Raw genomic sequence first — 12,076 nt, forward strand, 5'->3', positions numbered from 1 at the left:
TATAACCAGTAAAATATTAACCACAAAGGAAATGGGCAGGAATCGTATAGAAAAGTATAACCAGTAACGATTTATGTCCTAAAGAATATATAATACTAATAATAGTAATAATAATAATAATAGTAATAACTTTGAGGCGAGACTCGTTTTTCTTAGAGAGTAAATGGAGTAACTTTTCCTCAGCGGTAGAAAATAAAAGAGCGCTCGATAGCAAAGGTATAATAACTACGCACAACCTAAATAATAATAATAATAATAATAATAATAATAATAATAATAATAATAATAATAATAGTAATAACCATAACAAGTAAAGGCCGTTTAAAACTGGAGGCAAAAGTAGCAAATAATTTATAATCATTAATAATGATAATGAAACGTGCGCTCCTATAAAATAATAATTATAATTATTATTATTATTACTATTACGATCACTAGTTTTATATTACTAATATTATTATAAAATAACCTATAGAAAATGCATAAAACATCTGCATATTATACATTAATCTTCTTGCTTCCCGAAGAAGATGGTTTATTATGAAGAGCGGAGTGTCGTTGTCTCAAGAAATTTTTATAGTACAAAAGTGTCATAAATTTTAGTGATAGAAGTCCACCAACCAATATGAAGCGAGCAACTAAGAGTCGTTAAAAGCATTGAAAGATCCAAAAGAGGCACTACAATATTTATAATAATTAGTAAAAAGTTGTGAATTATTATTATTTATAACCTTTTTGATTGGAAACGCTCGTAGGTTTGAAATTTGAAGGGCTAATAATAATAATAGTAGTAATAATATTAGTTAAAGTAACAATACTTTTTAAAAAATACTTCTATACAAACTTTTTATAAAGCTGTCACGTGGGAGTTGCCTTAAAGATATGCCTCGTATGAATATTGCTCATTGGATGAATAATTATTATAAAAATTTAAACTAATGTATATAAATTGATTGGACGAAAGTAAAACTTTCATAAAATATTAAGTAAAGAGAATCCATCAACAATGCTCATTAGAGTAATAGAAAAAACTGCATTGTGAGGGTCCTTAACTTAAAACTGAGAATGCTCATTTGCTCGACAAAAGAAATTATAAGTTCATAGACTTTTAATAAGGAATTAACCCATTAACAGGCGGTATTATATAATTATTATTATTAGCATTACTATTATTATTATTATTATTATTGTTACTATTATTACTTGTTAACGAATACGACGCTAAAGTGTGGGGTTTTAACGGGTATTCAGTGGCTATTCAGAAGTAGAAATGGTGGTGTAAACAAGAATATTATTAATAAGTTAATAACGTTTATAAAAAATAATAATTTTCTCTAAAACTTTATTTAATAAAGTAAGTAATAATAGTTAAAATAAAAAAAAAACTTACAAAAAATATAAAAATACAAATTATTATATTAATGTAATAATAAAAAATTATTTAAAAAAAAAACACAATAAAGAAAAATTTTAATAATTAATAAAAACTTCTACAAAAGTGCTTTAAAATGTTATTTAATTCAGTAAAATAAATAGAAATATATAATCTATTTCAACTCACGTGAAAGCTATTCTATTTAGCCAACAAAAATAATTTAAAATACCAAAGAAACGCATGCTTTTATAAACCAATAAAAAAAGTTCATAATCCAGAAAAAACCCCATTAAAAAAGGTCGGAAAAGTACCCAAAAAAGTTAGCCATTAAAAATAACAAATCATTACGCAAAAAAAAAACCGATATAATAATATTTCTATTGATTACTGTAAACTTCATAAAATTTACTGAGTAAAAAAAGGAGGACAATTGAAGACTCCAGCGGAAGGCTCAACACTAATAGCTATTGTATTTATTATTATTATTATTATTTTGAAGTATAAGTAAAAAAAATCTTTTGTAGTAATAAAATCTTATATTTAAAGTTTCTTTCAAACTTTAAAAAATTTAAAAATATATTTTTTGTATTCATCAAAAATTAAAAAGTTGTTATTTTTTGTATTTATAAAACATTTAAAGAGATATAAAATTTTAAAAATTTTATAAGCAACAAAATATTCAAAAATAAAATTTGTTTAAATTTTTACGCAAAAAATATAGTGGAATAAAAAAAATTATTCATAAATTTAGTGCTATAAAGTTTATAAAATATTTAATTAAATATAATAGCGAATAAAAAGTATTGCGCAATAATTTTAGTAAAAAATTTCAAATCTTTTATGATTAAAATAGATTAACGAATGGAATGTGTTTATATTTTCATGATATAAAATTTAGTGAAAAGTTGCGAAACATTAATAATTTATATATAGCCAAAAAAAAATTTAGTAAAAAAAAAAAATTAAAATTATAAAGTATATAAACGAATGAAATGTGTATAAATTTTTTTTTACGCAAAATTTAGTGATACCAGAAATTTAATGGATATATACATTTATAAATAAATTGTTTAAATTTTAAAGCCATTAGTTTAGTGAAATAAAGTTTAAATCAACGAATTAGACGTATTTACATATTTAAGCAATAAGAAATTTAGTGAAATAAAATTAAATTATAGTAAACGATTCAAACGTGTTTAAAGCCCTAATTTAGTGAAATAAAAATTTTAAAAGACTTAAACAAAAATATATAACTAATAAAATTAAATAATTATTTATATATAAATTTATTGAAAAAAAATTTAAAGATTCAAAATAAGTAAATTTTGCTTGTATTTCAATGCAACAAATTTAGTGAAATAATATTAATAAAAAAAAAAGTTTACTACTTATTAACTAATAAATTGTGTATAAATTTGTTAGGCAAAAACTTTTAAATATTAAAAAATTATATTATTAAATTTTTTAAAAGAATAAAATTGCTAAAATTTATATGCAAGAAATTTAGTGAAATAGTATTTTCAAATTTTTTATAATATAAAAACTGCTAAAATATACCAAAAGTTTAGTGACTCCAAAAAAACAAAAGAAATTTGTCTGTATTTTATTTAAGGATATATTTTATGAGTAAAAAGGGTTTGTACCTATAACGCAAAAAATATAGTGAAATAAAAATGATTTAAAATTTTGCAACAAAATATTAAAAAATAATAAACCTTTTCAAGCAAAAATGTTAGTGAGAGAAAAATTTTGAAAATTTATTTTTAGTTAATAATTTACGAAGAAAAGGTGTATAAAATTTTACATAAATATCTTAGTGATATAAAGAAATTCAGTAAAATTCTATAATAATATAAGAAAAAAGCGTTTATATTATTATGAAAATAATTTTAATATATTAACTAATAAAAATGCTTTAAAACTTTTACGCAAATAATTTAGTGAATATTTTAGAAAACTAACAAAATATAGAAATTAAATTTTTTCATTAACATCAATAATGCAATAAAAACCTTTAAAAAGACAACGCATTAAAATTAGTGAAACAAAAATTTTTTAATAATAATAAAAAATGTAATGATATTATACATATATTATTATAAATACAAATCATAAATTTTCTATATAAAAAATTATTTATTATTATTATATTCATTTAAAAATTCAACCAGCATTTGCCACCGAAAATAATGAAATGTTATCAAGAAGTAAAGGGTTTCCCAACACGCAGACCACTTCATTATTTTCAAGCATAATAGTGAGCATTTCTTTAATAGACTCTTTCGTACAGTCTAGTAGAAGATAATAATGATAATAATAAATAAATAAATAAATAAATAAATAAATAGTTACCTACAAACATTGGAACCTGCAAGGGAACATCGTCAACATTTTTTAAATGGGAACGAATATTTTTAGTGCCCTTCGGTAATTGGCTGGGCCCCTGATATAGCAAAAATTTAATGAAATCAATAATAAATAATATATTGCACATTTATTACCTTCAGTAAAGTTTCTTCTTCTTTCAAAGAAATATGACAATTCCAGCCGATTTCTAAGCCAAGTTTGTTAGCAAATTCTAATAATAATAACAACAATAAAAAATAATAATAGCCATGATAAAAATTAATAATAAAAAATGAAACCTTTTGATGGTTGCTCACTTTCACTAGAAAAAAAAACAAACCGAATTCCCGCTTTCATAAAAAAGTAAACAGGTTATATTAATAACAAATAACGGAAAAACCAATACGAAATGTGATGCTGGCATATTTATAAATTTGCTTATTTGTAGAGGATTATAAGTTGAATTTTTTTGTGATTTATTAAAAAATAATAAATATAATAATATAATAAATTCCAAAAAAAAATTAATAGATACATATTTGTTGAATATCAATAAATAATTTTATAAAAAATAAGTGATAACGTATAAAATATTGAAAAATATTTAAATGATATTAATAAATATAATTATAAATATATTAATATTAATAACAAACAAGTAGTGAATTAGTTATAGATGATAATTAGTAAATAAATTATGAACATAAATAATTATAAAAATAATATATATATTGATTATAAGTATAAATATAAATTTATAATAATAATTAAGATAATAATATAATAAATATATAATAATGATATAAAAAGTACAATATAAATAATCAATAGTAATAACAAACCATCATTAAGGTCTTCAATAAACTTGCTCACGTGCACTTTAGGCTGTCGGTCTACAACGACCAATCCAATTAAAATTTGATCTTAAAATAATTTCATCAAGATCACTGCAAAAAGACCCCAAAATAAAATTTCCTATACACACCTTCTATAATTGTCTGATAAACGTTTTGAGGAGTGTCCACGCGCTAGTTGTTGTATATAAAATATATTATTGACAAGAAAAAATAGAAAAGATTGATAGTTGACTGGCTATTTACTAATACAAATATAGCAATGCAAGTTTTTTTTATAGTAAATTTGGAATAATAGGACAGCTACGCGCTGCAAGTTATGAAGTTTCCTGTGAACAACCAATCACAAGGAGAGGAGATACAAATAACTGAGTCAGAATTCGGTGTATATACCAATATTGACCGCTAAAAAAGATCAAAACCGCGATGATAACAAATAAAAACAAGAGTTAAGCAAGATAAATAAGTGAAACAGTACTTAAAACATATCAATAAGTAACCACAAATATAATTTAAAACGGATAATACGGTTTAAATAAGTTTAACTACGTGAAAACATTTAATAGTTAGAAACTTTCTTGTTGTATAAAAGATCAATAAGAAATTTAGTGAAAAAAAATTCATAAATCTTATTTCCTGAAACTTTACTAATAAAATTTTGTTAAATGCACACGAGCCCAATCAAAGAAAGAATAATTTACCAATAGAAAACGTTATAATTTTCGCTAACCAATAAAATAACCAGTAAGACAAAAAAAAAGTTGTTTACTTGTTCATTATGGTTACTTGCACACAAAAGCACTGGAATTTTTTCAAACAGTACTTTCGGTATACTCTCTACTGGACGGTAACTAATAACAATAAGAATAGTGAATAATAGTAATAATAGTAATTATAATAGTATAATAAATTATAAGCAGAATAATAAAACTATAAATGACCTAAAAGCAAGAACTTCTGTCTTCCACGTGTTTGATACCACAAAGTCTACAAGTTTTTGACGAAGTTCAGGCGCGATAGTATGAAGGTTAAAACCGTCCCAGAAGGAATGACAATGCTGTGAATATTTGTATAAAGAAAGCAATAATAATATATATAATTAAAAAATAAATATAAAAAATATATAAAAATACAAATAAAAATTTTCAACTATATATACAAGAAAATATAAATTTATATAAATTTAGTATAAAGTAAATATATAGAAATAGAAATAAAAAAATAATAATAAATAGTAAATAATATATATATATAATAATAATATATAGAAAGTAATACATAATAATAATAATATTTACATTCAAAACTAATAAAGCAGAGCCTTCGCTTAGTAGTTGAAAGTTTTCTATAATAATAATAATTATATATATATATAAATATTATAATAAAAAGTACGAGAGTTCACTTCTTTATAAATGTTAGAAAGCATATAAGAAACTTCGCTTGAAAAAGTGGTTCTAGGCAAGTCTGAATAGAATAATAATAATTATTATATATTCTTTAGATGAATATATAAAAAAAGTATGTGAAGTATACATAATAATATAGAATGATAATATATTTTAAAAATTATGTAAAATTTAATAAAATATAAATATTGATAATAATTATAATATATGGTTAAAAAATATATATAGTACGTGTATAAAGTATACATAATAATAATAAAAATGATTATATATTTTAAGAAAATGTGTAAGAAGTAAATAAAATATATAGATTGATAATATTAATAATATTGCCTTAATATTTTTCTAATAAAATAAAAGAAAATTAATAAAAGATAATAGTAATATAATATAATATAATAATAATTATATAAACCGTAAATATATACATATAAAAATAAAAAAGATATAGTAAACGAAATGTGAATTATAATATTGATATATAATAAAAAATATTTGAAAAAGTTTATAGATAATAAAAAAATAGTATATTCTAAAAAATAAATATTAAAAGTAAATATAATTTAAATTATAATAATAAAAAAAACATCTTTAAAGTAAATAATATGTAAATAATTATAAATTATTAATGTTTTTTAAATAAATTTATTAAAAGTAAATAAAACATATAATAATAATAAATAATAATAATAGTAATAAAGATAGTCAATAGAAATAATAATATTTAAAGCTATAGAAAATATTAAAGTAAATAAATTATAATAAATATTACTAATAAAAAATATTATGCAAAAAATGCTACATATTTACCTAATAATATATATTTATAATTTTTATGGAAAACAATACAATGCGAATAGAAAATATTAAATATTAATAGTTTTAAATAAATATTTATGAAAGCTTCATAAGTTATAAAAAAGTAAAGAAAAGATAATAAACAATTATAAAAACTATAAAGAATAAAAATTATATATAAGTAATAATAAATATTTGTAAAGCTATAAACATATAATAAAAAAAGTATGAAAGGTATATAATAGACAAATAATTATGAAAAGCTAAAAAAATATATAAAGTAAAAATAATAATAATAAAAAATGTACAAGCCATAAAAAATAGAAATAATAAGTAAAAGAATGTAAATAACAAAAATTCATAAGAGCGATAAAAAATATATAAAGTAATTAAAAGATAACAAATAATAAATATGGTAAAGCTATAATAATAAAATGTAAACAGAAATAATACTAATTGTAGATATTTATAAAAACTCTAAGTTATATAATAAGTATACGTTCCTATAAAAAATATAAAATCCTAATAATAAAAAAATTGTACAATTTTTTTAATAATATATGTCAAAAGAATATTAAGATAAATTTATTAAAGTAAATAAGAAATAGTAAACACTGAAAATAACAATAATAATAAAGTTATGAAAATTTTTTTATGTACATATAAAAAAAATACGGAAAGTTAATAATATATTTAAAAATAATAATAAAACATTAATAAAATTTAATAGAAGAAATAAAATAAAAGTTAAAAAAAAATTATATAAATTAACAAATGAAGAGAATAATAATTTTCGAAAAAAAATTTATAAAAACAAAAAAAATATATAAAAAGTAGCTAAAGTATTAAAAAAATAGAATAATACAATAATAATAACAAAAAAAAAGAAGATTATAATTTATAAAAAGAATAGTTTTCCTTTTTTAAAAAAATATAAAAAGTATAAAAAAGTAAATAAATATAATTATATAATAATTATAGTAAGGTTAAGAAGAGTAAATAATAAAAATATATATAGCGTAAATAAAAAAATATTATTAAAAAGAAATATATATATAATATAGATAGAAATATAACTGTTTAATAATACGTTTATATATAAATTTTATAGTAATAATAATAATAAATACTTTAAAATCAGCAATAATTTTTTTTGAAAATATAATAAATTGCATAATATATATAAAAGTTAAATAAAACTAATAATTTTACATTAACAATAGAAAGTAAAAGTAAATAGTGGGGGAGAATATTTTTTAATAGTTATTAATATGATATATTTTATAATAGGTTTAATGTTATCTTGATAAAACGAGAATAATAAATAAAAAATTTATCAAATATTTAAAAAATAGGAGAAAAATAATATTTTATATTTACTAAATAAATTAATATTAGTATTGATAATAAAAAATAATAGAATATTGAGTAAAAAATTAAAAAAATATTATAAATCATATAAAAATTATAAGACGTATATATTTACAAAATATAATGAAATAATATAGAACACATTAAAAAAAATATTATTTAGAAAAAAAAACCTTTAAAAATAATATATAAATAATAATAATAAATAGAAATAATATTTATAAATATAATAATAATAAAAAAATAATATAAATAATCTTAAAAAACGTATAAAGAATAATATAAAATAGTAAATAGAAAAAGAATATTAATGAAAAAATAAAATATAAAAAAGAATATAAAAATTTTAAAAAAAATATAGTTTGTAAAATAATATTAAGTATAAACAAAATAATAATAAAAACATTAATAAAATAATATATAAATAATAATAAAATAAAATAAAAAGTACATTTACAATAATAATAATAATAAAAATAATATTTTCATATGAACATTTTAAAAAAAATTAATAATTAGAAAATAGTAAACAAAGAGTAAAATATAATGAAAATTTTTTATAATATTCATTATAGTAGTAATAATAATAAGTATTAAGTAAATAGTTTACTTCGATTTTTTTAAATACTTTATTATATTTAATAAAATAAAAAATTATTATATAATAGTTATAATAATTTAAAAAATATATATAAAATATTTATACAAAATATTAAAGATATAAATTTATAATAAAATAATAAACAAAAAATATTAAAAAATAACAAAATATTTCAAAGATAAGAAATTACTAAGTAAATAAATAAATAAATATAAAATAATATATAATAAAGAATATTTAACAAAAAAAACAAAAATTTCATAAGCAGTAAAGAAAATGCTTTAGTAAAAAATTGTACAAAAATATTATTTTTTAATATTATAAAATAATATATAATTTATAATATAACTGCAATAATCAAACTATAAACAAAAGATATAATAAGTATAATAATATATAACGAACAAAAATTCTAAAATATTAATAATTTTTAGTAAAAATATATTAAAAGTAAGCGAGCATTAATTAAATAATTTTCTAAATAATATAAAATATAAACGTAAACCTAAAAAAATAATACAAGGTAAAAGAATTTTTTTAATAACAATAATAATAATACAATTCAAAATATTAGAAATTAAAAAATATATTAGAAATATAAAATGATAATTATAATAAAAAAATAAAAATTTTATTAAATATGAAAACCAAAAATATATTCAAAAGTCCAAATGCTATTTTTTAAGCGAAAGTTTTTAATACAACTTTTAGAAAAGCCAATTTCCTGGAAAAAAAAATTAAAAGAAGTAAAAATAATATAAAAAAAAATTTAAGCTCTAGATCTTTAAAAAAAGATTACTCATAAATAATGTTTTTAATAGACTCAAAATATTGTGGTGGACTACAAACAATAACCAATAAGAGTTTCTATAATTTAGAATTATTGTTATAATAATAGTTAACTATAAAATATTTTTGTGAGAACCAATAAAGTCTTCATAATAAAGTAAAAATATTTATAAACTAAAAATTATAGTGAACTTAAAAAAACTGACCAATAAAAGTTGTAATAAAGTAAACTTGTAAAAATATTATAATTAAAAAACATTATGGTGAATAATAACATTGACCAATAAAAGTTTCTAATTAATTTAAATTACTATAAAATTTTGATGAACTAAAAAATACTAATAAGAATTTTTATAAAAAAGTAAGCTCGTGAAAATAATTATAAACTATAAAATATTATAGTGAATAAAATATTGATCAAGAAAAGTTTGCATTCATAGGTAAACTCGTAAATTAAATATAAACTACAAATGTTTTAGTGAACCAAAAAATACTAACCAATAAGAATCTCTATAATAAGTAAACTGGAAATAACAATGATAATAATAAACTATAGTATATTTTAGTGAACTAAAAAAAATCTCACATTAAGTGAAATAGTTATAATAATATATTAATTAACCATAAAACATTATAAAAAACCAAAAAATGATTGGCCAACCAGAGTTCCAATAGTCATGTAAATTTGTAAAAATTGTAGGACTAATATTGTCCAATCAGAGAAAAGATAAATAAGTAGGCGCTAATAAGCAAAAAATTTATACGTTTTTACGAATGATTGTTTATCAATGTTATTTACTACTACTATTATTATTTATTATTATAAATATCATTATTACCATAATAAAAATTATTATATATTATATAATATTATGAAAACCTTTCCCAACAAACAACAACAGCTTTTCGGTGTATATTTCAACTTCTAAAAATATATATAAAAAAAAGAGAATAAAATTCATTATAATAAAAAAAAGTTATAATAATTATGAATAAAATAAACCTGAAAACATGAAAGCTTTAAGAGATGATTATTAAAAAGTTGTGCTATAGAAGAAGAAAAGTGTTCAGCGTTTAAGATAATATTTAACCCTTTTATATTAGTAATAATAAAGAATGTAAAGAAAAATAAGATAATAATAAGTACCCAAAGGCTTCAGATTTGATATATAAGCGCTCCAGTTGGGCTCAGAAAATCTTAAGGTTATATAATAATTATTAAAACAATAATAATTAAATTTCTGTAATATAAAAAAAAATTTAAACAATATTATATATATTTTATTAGAAATATTATAACGTTTATAAAATACATTAATACTTCATTAAAAGAGTAAAAAAAATTACTTTTATACATATGAAACTTTTTATAGTAATAATAAATATAACAATACTTATAATAATAACAACCTTTAAAGTATAAAAATAATAAATTTACTTGATTCATTTTTTATAGAATATAATAACTTTAATAGAAAAAATACTTTTATATGCAAAAAACTTTTCAATAAAGAGTAATAATAATAATAAATATTCAATAAAATATAAAAATTATTATAAATGATTATAGTTAACGTAAAAATAATAAAAATGAATGAGTTAATTTATTTTTTTTATAAATAAACAATAAAAATGATAATAAATATAATAATTAACTTTTGAATAAATCAAAATTAATTAATACTTTTTTAATAACATTATAAATTTCTATAAATAATAATTTCTGATATGTATAATATTAATATATAATAATAATAGAAAGCTTTGCATAAAAAATAACAAGTTAACTTTTAAAATATTATAATAACTACTTATAAATAATAATAACTTTTTAATAAGTAAACAAAAATAATTATAATAAATAATAATAACCTTTTTTAATATATAAAATATAAGTTTTGAGCATTCATATATTTAAAAATGATAATTAAAGTAATAAACTATTATAAACGTAATAATAAAGTTTTTATTATTATTAGTAATATTAACGTTTATATTAGTTATAATAACAATAAATAGTAATAATAGTAATAAAAAGGATTATTAATAGTAATTAAGATATTAACAATAAACATAATGATTACGATAATAGCAATTATAATAATATATAAGGGTAATAATAATAATGGATATTGATAATATTTAATAATAAAAAAATAAAAATAAAAATAATATAAAAAGGAAAACTTCAATTCATAAGGAAAAGTCAACTTCATATCCCACACCAAAAGATCGTGAAAAGAGTTTTTTTCATTGGTTACATTTGCTTCGTCTTCTAACCAATAGGAGATCAACAAGAATAATAGTAAAAAGCACAAATATATAGATACCTTTACTTTCCTGGTGTGGAAAAAAATTGTGGTTTTTATATAAAATATGAATAAATATTATAAAGAAAGTAAATTTTAAAAAATATAAAAATAACAAGAAATATAATGAAGCAAAGAAAAGTAATAAATCTAAAAATTCATTTGAATAAAATAATTTTATTAGAAAATATTAAATTCAAAAAGAATATAGACTAAAAAAAATT

At 17.7% G+C, this 12,076-nt stretch overlaps 1 long non-coding RNA gene across 1 annotated transcript; it reads right to left on the reverse strand.

Annotated features, from left to right (window-relative positions):
• Positions 1-10,587: 10,587 nt before the first annotated feature.
• LOC135121535 (uncharacterized) lies at positions 10,588-11,794 on the reverse strand. Its single transcript, XR_010279031.1, has 3 exons — positions 11,731-11,794; positions 10,691-10,740; positions 10,588-10,635 (listed from the first exon to the last, which is right to left on the reverse strand). It is a non-coding gene; the product is annotated as an uncharacterized LOC135121535 (long non-coding RNA).
• Positions 11,795-12,076: the final 282 nt, after the last annotated feature.

The sequence above is a fragment of the Zophobas morio genome, unplaced genomic scaffold, assembly GCF_036711695.1.
Source record: "Zophobas morio isolate AGI-343-1 ecotype UQ-CSIRO unplaced genomic scaffold, CSIRO_AGI_Zmor_V1 ptg000605l, whole genome shotgun sequence".
In the NCBI taxonomy this organism is placed as follows: domain Eukaryota; kingdom Metazoa; phylum Arthropoda; class Insecta; order Coleoptera; family Tenebrionidae; genus Zophobas; species Zophobas morio.